This window comes from Dromaius novaehollandiae, chromosome 2 (assembly GCF_036370855.1).
Source record: "Dromaius novaehollandiae isolate bDroNov1 chromosome 2, bDroNov1.hap1, whole genome shotgun sequence".
Taxonomy (NCBI): Eukaryota; Metazoa; Chordata; class Aves; order Casuariiformes; family Dromaiidae; genus Dromaius; species Dromaius novaehollandiae.
This window is the reverse complement of record NC_088099.1, coordinates 144,007,092-144,024,609: the sequence shown is the minus strand read 5'-3', so window position 1 is coordinate 144,024,609 and position 17,518 is coordinate 144,007,092. Positions and strand designations below refer to the sequence as shown.

General features: G+C 38.5%; 1 protein-coding gene across 9 annotated transcripts in view; it reads right to left on the bottom strand.

Moving 5' to 3' along the window:
* The window catches only part of RNF19A (ring finger protein 19A, RBR E3 ubiquitin protein ligase), a 58,672-nt gene that overhangs the window by 30,044 nt on the left and 11,110 nt on the right, over positions 1–17,518 (bottom strand). For 2 of the 9 annotated variants that reach the window (XM_064507662.1, XM_064507663.1), the window contains one exon: positions 4,434–4,562. The exons of the other annotated variants lie outside the window; for them this stretch is intronic. The gene's annotated coding sequence lies outside the window, so the exon portion shown is untranslated. The remainder of the gene's footprint in view (positions 1–4,433; positions 4,563–17,518) is intronic. 9 annotated transcript variants of the gene reach the window in all.

The following is a 17,518-nucleotide window of genomic DNA, read 5'->3' as shown; positions in this document are numbered from 1 at the left end:
TTGTTTGACCTGCTTGGGATGATTTAAAAAAAAAAAAAAAAAAATACAAATTTCTCCCACCTCCAGAAGAGTATACAGCAAAATTCTGCTTTTAAAATTCTAACCATCTGCAAGTATAGTCAGTGTAAAAGAGCTGAGAAAGCTTTGTTTCCTGCACCATCACCAGTCCTGCAAGTGGAAAATTCGACAACACTGCTGAATGTTAGATCATTCTTAGAGAAAAACTTCTCCAAAATGAAAGTAACCAGAACTTTCACAAGTTTCCAGACCATGCACATGTAATAAATGCCATCCTAGGTGCCCATCTGTAATTATGTCTGATCAACCAGTAATGGCCATGTATTGGGAGGCGCACACAGAGGCGGCAGATCTCAGCTCCTGGCTCCTATTACAATTTCCTCCCTTGCACTGAGGCGAGATCAGCTGACTGACAACATCTTTCAGCTCCGAGTTTCTCTCTGGCTTGCCTAACCTCAGTCTTCTGGAGAAAAAAATTAGTACGCTAATCTTGAAGTATCTTTGCCTCAGATTAAGAGGTGCTGGAAACTATTCATGTATCACTTTTTAGTCCTCTGGTAGTGCTATTTTATCCATTCTGTTAACAAAATGGATACACAGAGACACTTTGGATAAAACTTTCAAAAGGTACTCAAAACTAGCTTTAAAAGACAGTAAGCTAATAAAGGGTTTGAACTCTCTCAGGGAGAAGAAGTTAAGCTGTGTTATCTCACACTGGGATGGGGAAAGAACATGGGCACAGTTTCTGACAGCAACTGCAACAACTCACACTGAGCAAGGGATTAAACCACTGCAAGGTGACAGTGTCCCTCAGCCCCTGGGGACTGAGCAGTCACTGAGCACGGGTTTCATTTGAGATGAGTCTCTTTACAGAGAAAGCAGTCATCCTGGAAAACATAATGCAGTATAAAACTTCCAGAAAAACTTGGGCAACTGGGTGAATAATCCAAGCCAGTCTCCTCCAGCAGCAGCAGGTCCATGATGGAAAAGGAACTACAAGAGGGTTTTCAAAACCCTGCTATGACTAACACCGTAAGTGCCAAAACCATCTTGACACAGTGTCCACGTACAACCTTACACCAGCATAACTAACCACTCCTGTTCACCCCCAAGTGAAATTAGTGCAAATCCTAACATAACATGCTTAACTCCACTGCTGCCCAACCTATCCATCTACTCTGTCAGCATACAAATGTTAGTGCAAAATCCTGCATGGATGAATTTAAATCACTACGTCTGTTTTGTGTTTAATGACAGCTCTGGTTAAACCGGCGCAATTTTGAATACAGACCAAGATCACAAAAAGAACAAACAGACAACTGGAAGAAAAAGAGACAAAAACAAAGACAGGGAAAGGTCTAGCCAGGGAAACAAAAACAATCCGCCCTGCCAGGAACACTGCCTCTAGCTTCCAGACAGGAAACACTCGCTGCCTCCAGAAAAACCATTGGCGTCAGGAAACGGCAAATGTACCGAGAAAGTTATCTCCCAGCCTAACCTAATGTTGAAAGAAATGAGAACGCTAGAAAAGGAAGGTAGAGCAGAAAAACTGGCTAGCTGTAAAACAGAGAGCATTGTTTAGTAACGCTTCAGGGTGAAAAGCTCATTTTTACTGACACTTGGGGGGGGACTTAAAAAAAAAAAAAAAAAAAAAGAGAGAGAGAAAGAGAGAGAAGGGGGACAGGAAAGGAAGCCCACTCAGCACAGCTAGGGTGAGAGAAGGGGGATGCTCTCACAGCCTTTACAGACAAAATTCCCTGGCATTATAAATTGTGCACACACTAGTTAAAAAGCACAAAGCAAGAGAAAACTAAATGCTTTTCATCAGAAGTACCTCCGATGCCATAACTATGCTGGAAAACACAATATATGCCAACACGAGGAGTTTTTCTGCCAGCACAGTTATACCACCTACAACAACATCATACACTATGCCAAAAAAAATGTGCTATGTCAGCATACAGCTTGATTTAGCCAGGTTGATGCGAGTTTTCCCCACAGTTTTCACTGACAGCAATATGGCACAACTGTAATGTAGACTGGGGTTAAGCAGGTTTTCTCTATGCAGAAATTCGCTCTACCAAGTGGTTAGAAAAGTCAGTGCAAAAAACACACTCTCATGGCTTTAAAGATTTATTCTTGTGAAACTTGCTTGGTCCCTACTCATTCAGTAAGGACATTCAAATAAGCAAAGCAGGCCAGTTTGAGGGATCCCTGCAACCCACTGTGTATCAGGCAGAAGCATTACACCTTTTCATGGCACGCACCTGCGTGCCAGCTGACCCTCTGGATCACACAGGCACTACACAAACTTCGGCGATGCTGCGACATTCTCAGTTGTCAGAAAACTGTATTATCCCACTAAACACCAAACTAAAAAAAACCTGGAAGGTTTTAATAGCGGAATATAAAGTCAAAAAAGTCACAAGACCTTGAATAATCTTCCTCTGATTCTTAGGAAGGATATGAAAGGTCTGGAGCAGTACTGAGTGCCACAATCACTGAGCAATTGCCAGAAAGGAGAAAAATAACTGTGGATTGAAAAGCTGTATTTGCACGATTACATTTACTCCATGATTTTTAAATTAGCAAGTTACACCTCCACAGACAGGCCCCATAACACAAGTGAGTATTTCTGAAATGCAACTCCCCTGCTTTCATGCTTTTGAGGGAGAGTTACAAAGCATTTTTTCCTGACACCCTCCCCCCTCCACATGCACACCCATATATACATATGTAAACTCACATATTCCTCCTAACATCTCTTTAAATACACTTTACTGGATGTTGCTTCCACTCCCCAGCATCATCTTAAACAACTCTTTCTACACAATTAAGGAAACATCATTAATCAGGCCTCTTTGTGGGTAGGCTGTGACGCATCAGCCACTTTAAACAATTACGGGCACAGAAGGAAAAAAAAAAAACCAACAAGCAAAATACGATTCCTAGAAAAGCTACTGTGCTTATTTTCTTTAGTGCTAAAACAGCTAAACATTTTCTAATTATAGTTTCCAAACCAACCCATGTTATTTCAGCTTCTAAGGTAAAACCATACTTTGTGGTTTTTAAACAGTAAAAATGGTACATGCCTTCAACTATAGCCTTTTTACTAAAAACCTAAGTAAAAGCAATTCTCTTATCTTTTTACAAGTCAAATTTATAAGCTTTATGTTTCTGTGATCTAGAAACTTTGTTAAACTAAGTTAAGTACAGAAGGAAATGCTGCTACAGGCCAAGAGTGCCTGCTCACCTAAACTGAGATATGGCCCTCAAATATTGGGATGAACTTTTTTCCTTTTAAAGAAAGAGAGTAATTTGTAAAACATACAAAAGCTTCTTGTTTATTTCTTAAATCAGCTGCGGTCCTCCAGCTTGATTTTGAATTGTCACAGTGACACTCACGGTTCTGCTCTGATGGCCTTACATATAGTTCTCCTGAATGGCTTGCATCCAGAATAGCCTTAGATGAAACAAATATCTTAAATACGAAAGCCTGCATGTTAGAGTCAGTTTATTTCCAAGTCAAAGATACATTTTTTTAAATGAGCAATAACAAAACTCAATCCTCTGTTTAATCTTAAAAATAAAATACCACATTCTGTGGCAGAGCATAAATTCATGCAGTGTTGTTAAGTCCCTGCTTGCTTGCTATCTGAAAGTTACCTATTGTGAATGCCAAACTACAGTAGGTGATTATTGATTTCTCTTTTTTTTGCTTAACACTGGAAAAAATTCCTCACTCAATACACTTAGTACGTTCCAGAAAAATACATCCATTTTGAATTCCAGCAAACAACTGTTAGGGTGATTCCTGCTTAAAGAACTAAAAGCAATAACCTGCAGGCTGAAAGCGTCAGGTACAAGCATTTACAATATAATCTCAAGCGTTCATAATAAACAAATCAGACAACACAATGTCAAGTACATTTTCTACCTGCAAAGATATAGACTGAGTATTAGGCTACAAACACCATTCCCAGTGATTTTTTTTTGGTTCGCGCTTTGCTTCACTTCCAACATGTTACCCACAGCGAAGGAGGCAACTGAACGTGCACAGTGCAGAACCTCACCCGGGCTCGCTGACGTCAGAGCTTTCCTGCCAGCAGATGCTTTGGAAGTAGCTATGCAGCCCAGCGGAGCCCTCACGTAACTCAGAGGTTGCATTCCTGAGCCACAAAGCAAACACAGCAGAGCAGGAAGGGGGGAGGCTGAATCCAATTTTCCCCGAGAGAGACGGCTGCTACGTCAGACCTAGTCTCTCCACACTACTGGCTCACTTTCCCGGCATCAGGTAGATTTTCTACACCAGACAGAGCCAGGAAGAGAACAAAGCAGCAGAGGGAAGCGCTGAGGAGGTCAGGCAAAACGAGCAGCTTTGCAGCGACTGGGGAGTCAGGTGGGGAGAGGCGCACCTGTGCTTCGGGTCCTCTTCTCCCTGCCCACCGCCAGGGCCGCCGCGAGCACACCTCCTGCCGCCAGGCCTCACAGCCTGACCCAGACGGAATAAGGGCAGACAGCAGTGCAGCCGTCTTCTCCGCGAGCTTTAAAAACAAAACAGATGCCTCAAGTAAGAAACGGTCATTTGAATTATCTAACAGTAGAAAACAGAGCCAAAGCTAACAGTTTGTACGCACTGCAGATTTCTCAAGACTAAAGGATTTCTCAACTGCCTGCTGATACTGTGTCCATGACAGTGGCAGAATACCTCACGCTGGCTATTTGGGAAACAAATAACTATACTAAAAAAAGCTCAAAAATTAATTTAAAAGCCTCATCTTTTCGCTCACCTTTTTGTAACTACCACAGATCACCTCTGCTCCAATCCAACACTGGTCATGCTTTGAATTTTTAATTAAAAGGTTAGATATTTACCTAAACAAGCTATGCACAGCCATAGAAAGGTTCATAAACCTGACAACCGATATCGCAACTCCACAAACTCCAAAAGGTACACGAAAGGACACTCGCAGTCACCTCACTGAACAAGAAGCAAAGCCATCTTCACACAGCAGTCTAAACTACCCACATCCATTTATATAAAAGGCTCCTTCTTCCACTTTTGTTGGAGTTTTTATCTGACAGCTACTGCCACGTAAAACAGAAAAAGAACCCCAATAGGAGAGAGCAATGGCTGAAACAGGTTTAAAACATGGTTTTTACAAACTTGCACACAAACATTCAAAGGATAATGACATTTAGCTTCCACAGCTACTGTCAGCACTACTTGGTTTTTGAACAAAAATCAGCTCCTGGGAGAAAAATGAATGCCTGACAGAAAAACCAGACAAACCTACATTGACACTGACATTCAAACAAAACAAACAAACAAAAAATCCAAACAAATCAAACCCAAATAATCAGAAGAGCTTCAAGTTTCATATTCGAAGGGCCAAGTCTGCTCCTAGATAGCCTGGTGACACTATCAAGCATTACCTGCAGCTATCTGCAGCCTACTAAGGCACCCTGTTCCAACTCAGTGGACTGTGATCTGGGCAAACCTGTATTTGCCTTTGCCATCTCCCAGCAAAACCCAATCAATACAATATGCTCAGACACGATGCCAGTTACTCTTAGGAAACTCCAGCTAACACAGCAAGACCCCTTCCCCTCAGCTACATGGATTGCTAGGCTCTGATCTCAACCCAGGCCTTTCCCTTGGCTTTTGAAACAAATTCAACAAATGAGTCCTTTTTTTTTTTTGGGGGGGGGGGGGGTCTTTTTTCTTAAGGAAAAAAAAAAATCAAACTAAAAAGCTATTTAAAGTTTCAAAAAAGCAGCATTACCATCAGCTTCTTTCTTCGGGCAGTACAGAACTTCTTACAGTAGAACTGAAGCACGTCCGCGCAAGGGAGAATTTTTCCAGAGTCTGCTCTATAATGCAGGACAAACTTCCACAGAGCAAATAAATAGCCTTGTCTCGACGACTGTGCTGTATTCTTGATTTGAAATGTACTTCTCTAACCTTGTTATACTGCAACATGCATGTGGTTTCCTTGCTACAACTAGCATGAGACAAAAACGAATCATACACTGTGACAGTGTCAATATGGGGAATAACACTGGCCCATATCGTTGTTACTGAGGAATGAAAGTCCCTTGTAAGAGTTTAGCTACTCATCTGTTTCCACTGTGCAAAGAAAGAATTCATTAACTTTATTCTTCAGCAATTCTGAAGTTTAATCACTTCACCCAAAAAATAAGGCATATAAAATATCCAAAAAGTTTTAGTTGTCTGATTAAAATGTCATAATTATAGACCCTTTTAGCTTAGATAAGCTGCTAAAATACCAATTATTAATGATTTGACAGTTATTTAGAAGCTTCAAGTCTGTCTTGATTCAAACAGTAGCTACTTCAGCAAATTACCTTTCTTTTGCAAAAAGTGCAATTTTCATGTGCTTCTGCTACATTAACTCTGTTTTCAGTGAGGAAGATTTATGGACTATTCTCTAAATTACTCAACTCTAAAAAGAATGAAAAACTGCGTAACTGAAAAAATATTCAGAAATTAATTCTGGAGTTCTCTGATTTTTGGCTGCTCTTTCCCTCCTCTTTCCTCAAGTCTTTTCTGTTTTGCCTGCTCATGTAATTAAAAAAAAAAAAAAAAATCACGATCAGCAAAATAAGGTATTCATGATAATCTCCTTTCTGTCCTTATTTCTCTTACCTTTTTAATTTTTAATTTGCAATCTCATTGTTTCTCATTGTTTAGCACTTCTCATCCTCAAGCTAGTCCGCTGACTGAAAACATTCAGTTAATAGGTATTTAAGGGACATGCATGATTCCTCACTCTTTAAAATTGGATAGAGCTATAGAAGTATTTTGTTACAAATTTATAGCCAATATTATAAATGAATCTTCCTTAGAAGAACAAAGCTGTCATTATCATCTACCAAAATAAAAAGATCACCTCACAGCTATCAAAGTTTTGTAATTAATTGTGAGAGTTGTGCACTGGAATTTAAGCATGCAAAAAGCCCCAGATATATTCAAAAAGTATTTTAAAACCAAAATAGATAGAGAATATGAATAATAAATGCAAATAACCTAGAATAAAGATCTGCCAAGTCAACACTGATGTCACAACGCTATATCCAAAAGCAAATTGTTTTGTTTCACATTACCAGACTTAACCACTATCTATTAGTACTAGCAAGCTTCTGCTCCAACTGAAGTGTATGCTGCTTGAAGCCTTTTTAAGCAACTGCTGGTCAGGCTGACATTGTTTGGTACTAGGAAGATAACAACAATTACATTTAAAAACATACCACTTTGTTTAAATTTACATTTTGATACAATTTGAATAGTTTATATATTCCCACACTTCTCCCTTAGAGTTTCGAGCAGCTTCAGCTGCATTTGCAGCTTTTCAATGGAACAGAAAAGAAAGATTTTGTGTCAGAAACAACCAGTAGAGGAATATTTAACATTTCACAATTGAGCGCTCATAAATTAAGGATGCCAGGATGGAAGTTGCCCATAAACCCCAAATTCAGCATCCACATGATGCTACAACGCATCAACTACACAACTGAACGCTGGTTCAATCTCAGCAAGTACGAGGGCTGGATATGCGTATCTGACCATTGCCACCACTTTTGGAGATACCGGGAAGCATCCTTTCCTGTGTCTGCAACAGACATTTGACTGACAGCGTTGCTGTAAGCAGATGTATAGGTTAAGCCGGGCTTCCTAAGCGAAGCAGCTGGCTGCTTGCTACAAGAAGGTGCAAGTGCAACACCTGGTTGATGAACTCCGGTAAGAGAGGATGAAAGAGTTGTGCTGTCTCAATGCCAGCTAGCGCTCTAGCAGCCATTTTCCAGATCTTCCATGAGAAAGGGCACCGAGTCCGATGGAAGTATCCTAACGGCTCGATCTGGCTTCTGAACTTCCTGTAGGACTGCACAGACATACTGATTTTTCTGAAGCTGGCCTCATGCCATGGATGGCTATTTCTGATTTCCTTGCCATTAAATGAGGCCCCATACCTTATGCACTGTACATTTCCCACTTCACAACATTATACAACACTGAATTCACAAATATCACGCAAGTCCATAAGACATTTTTACCAGACTTACGGCTTCAAAAGCATTAACAGACCAGTCTTTAAAGTACTTGTGTGAAATCTGCATAGTACTTTTGTGATGGAAGATTATTTCTCCCAATTTACAAAATGGGAAACAGATAAAGGCCAAAACTGCCACCTGGAATAGGATTAAGGCACTGAAGGCTGCCAAAGTTGTAAGACTGTTTTATGTCTTTACAGGATTTTGTATGTTCAAAGCTTATGCTGAGCATTTACAGCTGCAACTATTGCAAATCAACTCCTGGGTGTCTAAAGATGGACATATAGGAAAACAACTAAGTAGTCTATGAGGGCCTTGCCCAACGCCACACACTACAGAGGTACAGGTGAGCCTACCACAGACTCCTCATTCCAGTGTGGCCTAGCCTAACTTTTATCTCAATACTCTCCAAAAAACATAGCTGTTACCTATAACATTTTGAATGTCAACAAGACTTTTTCCTGTGCTTAGGGCATGAATACATTCTCTTGTATAGATTTTATATGATTTAGTAACATGCAGGCACCGGATGGGAAGACCAACCTAGTGTTAGCTATATTTAGTTTCTTTGAGATTTCTATCCCCACATCAGATTTGATTAATGTTGGCCAATGTATTTCCAAGGAGGAAAGCAAACCTAGAAGAATACCTTCCCCCTAAGTGGCTACGGTGTGCTGCAGTGCTTCTCACGCCAGGGGCCGTGGAGTACAGGAAACTCTGCAGTAAATCTACGCTCGCACGACAGCAGAGAGCAGTGGCTTAGAGGGCTATCCAGGGCTAAGCTCCGCTTAGCCTTCCCATCCCTTGCTACCCAGGAACCAAACCCACATGACACCCTGTGCTGGCCCAGGTGCTAGCCAATACTTAGCAGGGGGTTAAGAATAACACCTGTGAGCAGTCCTTTTCTTCTATCCATTTTCCTTTGCAGACCCTCAGGTCTGAGAGGCACAAAATACATATATAGCAGGAGGGTGCCAATAATGGGAAACAGGGGAAAGCTATCAGAAGTGAAATTTGATCTAAAAGAAGAATTTCTGTTTGAGTAGTTCCACTCTTTTCATCACCCTCACTTCCTCCATCCTGTCATGCTGCCTTTTCTTCCTACCCTTCCTCATGGCATACTCTTACCCCTTTTCCACATCCCTTCTCTGTTGCCTGTACTCATCACCTTTTCCTGTACTTCCTGTGAACTGGAGTTAGGCAGTTCCCACTTTCTCCTCAAGGCCCTCAAACTGGCAGGGAAGCAAGAGCAGAGAAAGCAATTTCCCCCTCACTGGGGCTCTCATCACTGACTTGATGCCTGGAAGCTGGGAGAAGCAACTTAAGTATCTGACTAATTTCTACACTGGCTGAAACAGGCTGGTTGCATGTGAAATATCCAGAAATGTAAATGCCACACCAACTGATCTCTAAAGAAAATGCTTAGAGCAAGTTTTCCAGAATTTGTCATTCTTTACAAATTTTCACAGGGACAAGATAAAGACGGAGCAAGGCTTCTGCTTAAGCAAAACAAAGCAAAGCAAAGCAAACAAAAAACCCCAGACATCCACCCCTGCTCCAAAACACTGGCATTCCTGCTTCACCAGAGCAGCTGCAAAGATTTTATTTTTTTTTTTTAAGAAAAGAAACATTTTTTCTGTTCTCAGAAACACTTTTTAAGTATCCAGATTGAGGCACGACACAATATAAATGTTTCATTCCGATTACAGTTTGAATTGAAAACCCAAAAACCTGGTTTTATGATGCAAAATATTAAACACTCTCAATCATAGGAGTTACTGTCAGTTCCAAATACTGCATACGTGTATAGACATACTTTCCTAAAAATATGAACTCTTTATTGCTCACTTGATAACAGCCCCAGTCAAAATGAAGTGCTATCAAGACCATTTCCACTATATTATGCAGTGGGCATACACATAAGAGTGTCCTTCCTTATATAATTTATTACGTTCTAAAAACAAAGCACTCAGAGAAAGGAAGCATCATTCTTACTTTACAGACAGGGATTGAGGCAGAGAAATAACATGACTTGCCAAACTCTCACACAGACAGAGTATAACACAGCCAAAGTACGGACGGAAGAGAACATGTCTCATCTCACAGTTCGGGTGGCCTGGGATCACATGAACTGTCAGCCTCCGACATCCGAGCTAATGAGCACTAAGTATTAAGCCACAATAACTTCACAACTGGCGCTCACGAGCCTGTGCACTAAGATACTTGAAACACCAGTCCAGTGTCTCATCACTATGGCTGTCTTTAATGGACATTTATAAATCCCACTGCCATCTGGAGCAGAAATAAAGTATGTTTTTTCCTCCCTCATATATATCCTAATAGTCTCTCTCAAATATCCACAGACTCCGCAAGTAGAAAATGATTATGCTCTTCCTTTTCATATTTTACAGTATGATGTCCTCCATATAACTGACATCACTGAAGAAAGAGCCCTGAAGTTTTTCTTTGCTCAGCAAAAGATATGGTCTCTAATGGTAGCCTAGAGGCTTAATGTCATTCAAGATTACATGTCTTTCCCATCCTCAAAGGAACCACATATCTAAAAGGAAAGTATCTTGATGAAAAAGAAAACAAAATAATCCCACAGTACTTAATGAAATTTGCAGTACTAGCTTCATAAGCTGTAACAGAAAAAGGTGGATTCTTTTAGATGAAGATTTCTATAGTTAAGCATCTAAGATAACCTAATACACACAAAGAAATGCTCACTATAGAAAGAATTAAAAATAGGACACCTTGCTTTTGCTTCTCTGAAGTGATCTTCTTTAACAGAGAAACAAAAAGATGAGCATGAACAAGCCTGCTGTACTACTACTCAAGCTACTTCTGAAAGAGTAGTTTGAAAAGGGTTTAAATACTAGAATAATGTCATCCCAAATTTATTTAAAAAGCCATCTAAGCGATTGCTTCACTCGATTATGTTTTCTAAGAGGAACCGCAAACTTCAAGCTGCCTTTGAAGCCATAAATTTGTGAGCTACAGCACAGACTACATCATCACTGAAAGTGTCCTGTTGGAAGTGTTCTTTTTCTAGGCATTTTCTTGAAAACAATGTGATTTAGTTTTTATATAAGAAATACTCTTTCAACACACCTTTAATATATATTGTATTAAAAACAAAATACATATTTTACTCAAGCATCATAAACCTTATAAAAATATATGTATCAAAATATTACAATCCTAACACATTTCAAGATAACAGTAACCACTAAGAAACAAGACTGTCATTTGACTAGTCACCTACATTCCTGACTACCCCCAAACTTCAGAGAAACACAAGAACGGTCATATCAAATTACACTGGGGACCGACCAGGATCCTGTCTTCAGACTCCATAGTGTAGACGAAGGATGCAAGAAACCCCTCACTGTGCCCACTCCCTAAACATGAACTCCTGACACACTACTTTCAGGTCTAGAAAGTTCATCTCCCTGCCAGTATGTACCACTATTTTCTGTTGTAGCTTTCTACATTGCTATCCATATAAATTTCAAATATCTGTCACGACAGAAACAGACTCTGTCTGTGAGTCCTCAAGAAGTTCTGTGGCAATAGGTTCAACTGTCTAATCAAGTATGATTTGAAGCATTTTACCCCTTTAAAATATTTAATTTGCCACAAGTTTTACTGAGTACCACCTGGTTCTTACATTATGATCCAAGGAGAACAGCATTTTTAGTTTGTCCTTCTTCTCCTACCTGCACAGGATTGCCACCTGTGAAGAGCTGAGACCTGGGGAGCAGTGGGGCTGGCAGGGGAAGGAAATACACCAGGGATTTGTTCCAGAAAGCAAACGCACGACCAATGCCTGAGACGGGGAAGAATCGTGTAAATCTTTTCTGCTACACACAGCCACTTGCAATACAATAAATTACGTATTTTCTAGATTTACAAATGAACTGCTGAAGGATACTTGTTTCTGCTTTTGTCAGTAACATTAGCAGAAAAACAGGAAATGAATCAGACTGAAATAATAAACCTCGAAAAGAAACACTATGAAATTTTTTGGTCTTACATAAGATTTTTTAAAGTGACAGAAACTGCAGACAAATTGACCTATCATATCACAATTTTAATAGATAATAGTGTAACTAACATTGTTCAGAAAAGGAAAACAAATTAGGGTTTTCTTTGTTATCATGGTGGATCACATCTCCTCCACAGTCCTTCTCATGTATCACATTTTCAGGTGGAAATTGAATAAATGAAACATAAGTGACCCATATATAAGTGTACTGACTGACAGAACACTAGCCAAGGTAAGAAGAAACACGTGGGCTGCCAAATAAACATCAGTGCCAAAGCAGAGTGAACCCTCTTTTTTCTTTCTCTTTTTCTTTCCAACTTTGCCAGAGAATAGGCTTTAGGCAGAACAACTCGGGACCTCTGTTTCATGGATACGCCGTCAATATTATACTTATGTTCCACTAAGACTTCCTCCATTTATTTTTGTAGTCAGCTTTCTTTTGGATGAAATCTCACCATTGCAATGCAAATTAAAACACTATGAACTAGCTACTTACGGAGTTACCGCTGTAATACGCTTTGCATATATACTTTGAATATATCCTATTTGAATAAATTATCACAATGAAAAGCCTAGATGATGTTCAGGCAGTTTCTCTCCACTATCATATGAAAAGAGTAAACTTGATTAATTTGATCATAAAGCAGCATCTAGAATCCAAACTAATTACTTATGTATCGGAAACTAAACTAATAATACTATGCTTTAAAATACTTCCAGCGAGTTCATACTCACTGTTTGTAATGTTCTAATTCTTTAACAATAAACGTTATAAAAAAATAGCCAGGAACAGAACAAAATTCCTCAAATGGCACTATGTTCTGTTTATGTATAGCAACAGCAAGCAATGTCAATGACTGAAGAACACTACAGTTCTGTATGATAGACGCCTCATGGCAACAGCCACCAAGTACCATCATTCTCTATCACTGTGTTCTAAATGCTAAAGGATCTCTTTTTATAAACTGACCAAAACACTAGCATTTTCTTATATGCGGAGATTAGCAAATTTTTAGTTTTATTTCTACAGAAAATTCTACTATTACTTATTGCTACAAATGTCAGAGACAACCCTGCCAAGAGAATAAAGTAGATTTTGATCCTCCTCTGGTAAACTATTCTATTTAAATTGTAAAGCTATACACCTGCACAGTATAAAATACAATTAAGACAACTAGGGTTACAAAAGCAGAAAAATAGTATCCTAGTTTCCTGAACTTTTATTACTGGCAATGCATTGGAAGGAAAGAAATTAGCTAGATTCTCAGACATCAGTTGAGCTCTCAAGACCTTAAATTAAAAAAAGGGAAAAGCAAACATAATAGATAACCTAAGTATTAAACCTCTGATATGCTTCTGTAACCATTTCTAAGACAAAAGCATGGCTTTATTTTTTCATATATAAAATGAATAATTTCTATTCATGCTCCTATTCTGACTTCAATTTATCATCATTTTTCCTAAACCTAAAAGTAAATCAAACTCTTTCTGAAGAATTTAACTGGTTCCCAACCATCACATGAATATAGCCCCAAATTACTGCTCTCTTCAAGAAGCTAAGTAATGGTTGGGCTCTCTGCTTCTCTTAAGTGTTTTAAACCCCATTCCGCTGACTGCCTTTTTCATGCTTCCACCTCATACTTGTCCTCCATACATTCTCTCACACTTCCTTCTGAAATAATGCCTATGTCTATACATCTATTCATTTATGTTTCCAAAACCGCTAACCAGAATATTCAGGAATGAATAAAAGGTCCTGCAATGAATGTCATGAAATAGGTTACAGTGGCAACAAGAACAAATATTAAGCAAGTTCTGAAGTCACTTTCCACACGAGCGCATAATGATATCATCTGTGAGCACCGTTTCTGCCAACTTCCCCTCCTTTCTTAAGAGAGTCACACGCATACAGAAAAAGTAGAAAAAATGCAATAGAGAAGCCAAATCTTCAAGAATGTGTCTTTCCACAAAAAAATTAAAATGCCAGGCAACGGCCGAAGTCTTTTAAGTCAGGATGCCACAGGACATGCTGACAGCTGTCTAATTGCATAGACAGAGGAAGAAGAGAGCAGACTACAACCCCCCGCTAGACACCATAACAACAACTTGAATTTCAACTCTGGACTAAAATTGTTCAAAGTAAAGGTCCATTTCTTAGAAGAATTTCAGAGGAGATTCCCCCCGCCTCCAATCAAAAATAGTCTGCATGGAAAAAAACCCCAAACACAACTGACTCCTGGCCAGGTACAGCTTTTATTTTAACAGTAAGTTCTACAGCAAAGCAACATCATATTTTTTTCTTTTCTGTGAAGCACTATTAACCTTGCAATGAAATCCCCTTGGAGCTTGCTGGATGTCTCTCAGGGGAAACTGATACTTGTTTTAGTGATTTAATCCCAGGCTGTAAAGTTTTCACTGGCTACCTGCAGGGGTCAGAAATGAAGGTGCCTTCTTAGCCCAATGCATTTCAGAGTTTGGGTTCTCTTTTTTTGTTTCCATTTTAAAGGAGGAAGGGAAATTTACCTTCCTCTCAGGTACCTGAGATTGGCTACAACTAGAAATAGCAGGAGTATACTGATACTCTTCACATTACTAAGATTTCTTAGATACCTGGCCAGCATGTGTTGCCCACATCTCCAGGGTTAAACCAGTTACCATATGTCAGCTCAGAGATGAATTAATTTTATTCTAAATCATTTTTCCTCATTATTTTAAACACCTTGGAAATATATAATTAGCTATAAACTGCAGTTTGCAACCATAGCTGGGGAGAGTAAAGTTTTTAAACTGATGCCCTGAATGTCTGATCCTCCAGTAATTTAAAGTTATGTCTTTTAAAAAGAATATTAGCATACAATTTTCTGAGAGGAATGCAAGCTCTCTCAAATCTAAAGTAAGTTTGTTAAGGAGTTAAAGATATATAACCTTGCAGTTCAAATATTATGACCATATAAAGGAAAGATACATTACTATTTCAATTTTCTAACAAATATTCTTTTCTTTAAAAAATAAACACCTTCCCAAAATACTAAAATAGGATGGAAAGCAATGTACTTCATTAAGAGGCAAGTATACTGACCTATTTGTAAACAAGTTTGTGAAGAAAAGCTTCCTTAAAAAAAGAATTAGAGTAACTTTATTCTAATAAAATGAAGTACATGCTTGTCCAGCTGTGACAGGTATGTTTTTTCAATAATTTAATGATTTGATGTTATAAAAAAATATTTAATGATTAAAATATTGCTATTAATATTAAGTAACTTTAATTATAAATATTAATATGGCCATGATTAAAAGTAAGAGGAAATCAGATCAATTGCTGTGATAAAGAGAGCATTTTGCATATAAATGCACATTACAGTCCTTGTATTCATATGTAATTCACACCAGGTCTGGCTTTTCAATAAGAATTAAATATTTCACTAATCACAGACCTGGAAAATGTTTCTCTGAACCTATCAATAATCCACTGGGAAGTGGAGGTGAACTGGAAGAAACTGTAGAAACAGAATTATTTCCAAAGAGACAGCTGTAAGCAGCATAGGCATATACAATATTAAATAGTATATACAATATCAAAAGAGTATACTTTAATAACAAGTTTTGATAACAGGCCTGAGCAAAAAAAGCACCAAGTTTTTGAAAATGCTAAACATACACTTACAAGCAAAGCAAAAGTACATACACTCAGCATCTTAAGAGGATGGGGGAAAGCGGTCCTTACAGATCAGACTTGCAAAAGAGCTGAACTACTGAAGAAATCTAAACAAAGCAACAGATTTTCAGGAGTGTTCAGTATTTTAATTATTGCAAGAATAATGAAAATAACTGATGTCTAACACTTTGGGACATTCGATCTGTGTGTGTATATATAAGCTTATTTCAAGATCAAGTACCTGCAGACATCTTAATTAAGCTGCTTTTGACAGTAAAAACTATTAAATTTTAATTATATTACTCGACTATTGTCCTGGTTAAGGACAGCATGACAGCAGATGGTATCTAGTTTATTTTTCAGATACTCTAGGTAAGGAAGGAGTCATTGAAGAAGTAACACTGTCCTGCAGCATCAACGCAGAAAAAATTTGCTGTACCGCCTCCTCTCAACAACGGAGTTCATCTGCAAGGATGAACCCTTTTCTTTTTACATCATCATAACTTAAGATATGCAATAGATGAAAATAAAACCAACCCATCATTTTCAACACTAATTTGACATGACCTATACACATTTATTTTTTATTCATTTGAGAAAGGAAAGTGAAGTTATTTCACTTCTGAAGGAAGTTCTTTGAAGTCAGGAGCTACACTGTTTATTTGAAACCATTTATTTCCTCCTACAGTTCCAAAGAAAATAGCTACGCAAATATGTTAGAGGAAGCAGGTGTATAATTCCACTTAAAAGCTATTTAACTTTGTTAAAAAGGAACTTAGATTGTTAGCACAGGGGATCTTTTCAAACATTTAAGTTACTTGCTACAGCATATACTGTAATATTTGTCTTACTAATTCACAAAAGGAAAGCAACCATATGGTATTCCACAGAATTAGCAAGTGCTGCTATATGGCCCAAAATACAAAATTAAATGGTTATAGCGACAGGAAAAGGTTGATGTCACTTTAAACTGCAGATATATAGGGAAAATTCTCAACATCATTACAATTAAATGATGAAATAGTTACACACATGACAGTTTAAAAGTTATATGGAAATGAAATTTTAAGTTAGATTGTAGTAATTAAAAGCTTAAAAGTTGTGAATTAGCATAGAGAGCTGTCACTCTGTCTCAGCTGTGGGTTACCTACCCAACAGCAGAAATTCAGAACAGGGCCACCTTGCCCACTTCAGAACAAAGTCAGATACTTAGTTTAAACTTCCTATGAGGTATTTTTATGCTAGATCTCCAGATGTGAATGAAAGCAAGGGTGCATTCGATTCATTTGATTAAACTGATGGCTGTAGGTTGATAAAATCCAAGAGGACAGTAACGAACAGGACAAGGTAACAGATCTAGCATTTTAAACCACTGAGGCTACTTGCTAAATTAATGATGCCCTTATGACAGCAGCTAAGCTCCCAAACTAGCAAGCTACACCATTCTGCAGGACTAACCTCCTCCCCAAAAGCCTCATTCTACAAGCCACATATATGAGCAGCACATGGAGGAGTACGGCAGTGCTACAGAAGGCAGCAGCAGGCTTAAAGCAAGGATGGATATAGCATCTCATGGTTAAACAGCAGATGCTATTATGGGGGAAGGGAATGCAAGCAGACAGTCAGATTAAGTTAAACTGGAAAAAAATAACCATGCTGCTGAAAACAGAAACCAAGGAGTAATAAGAAGTTAAATGTATTATGACTCACCTCATTTTTAC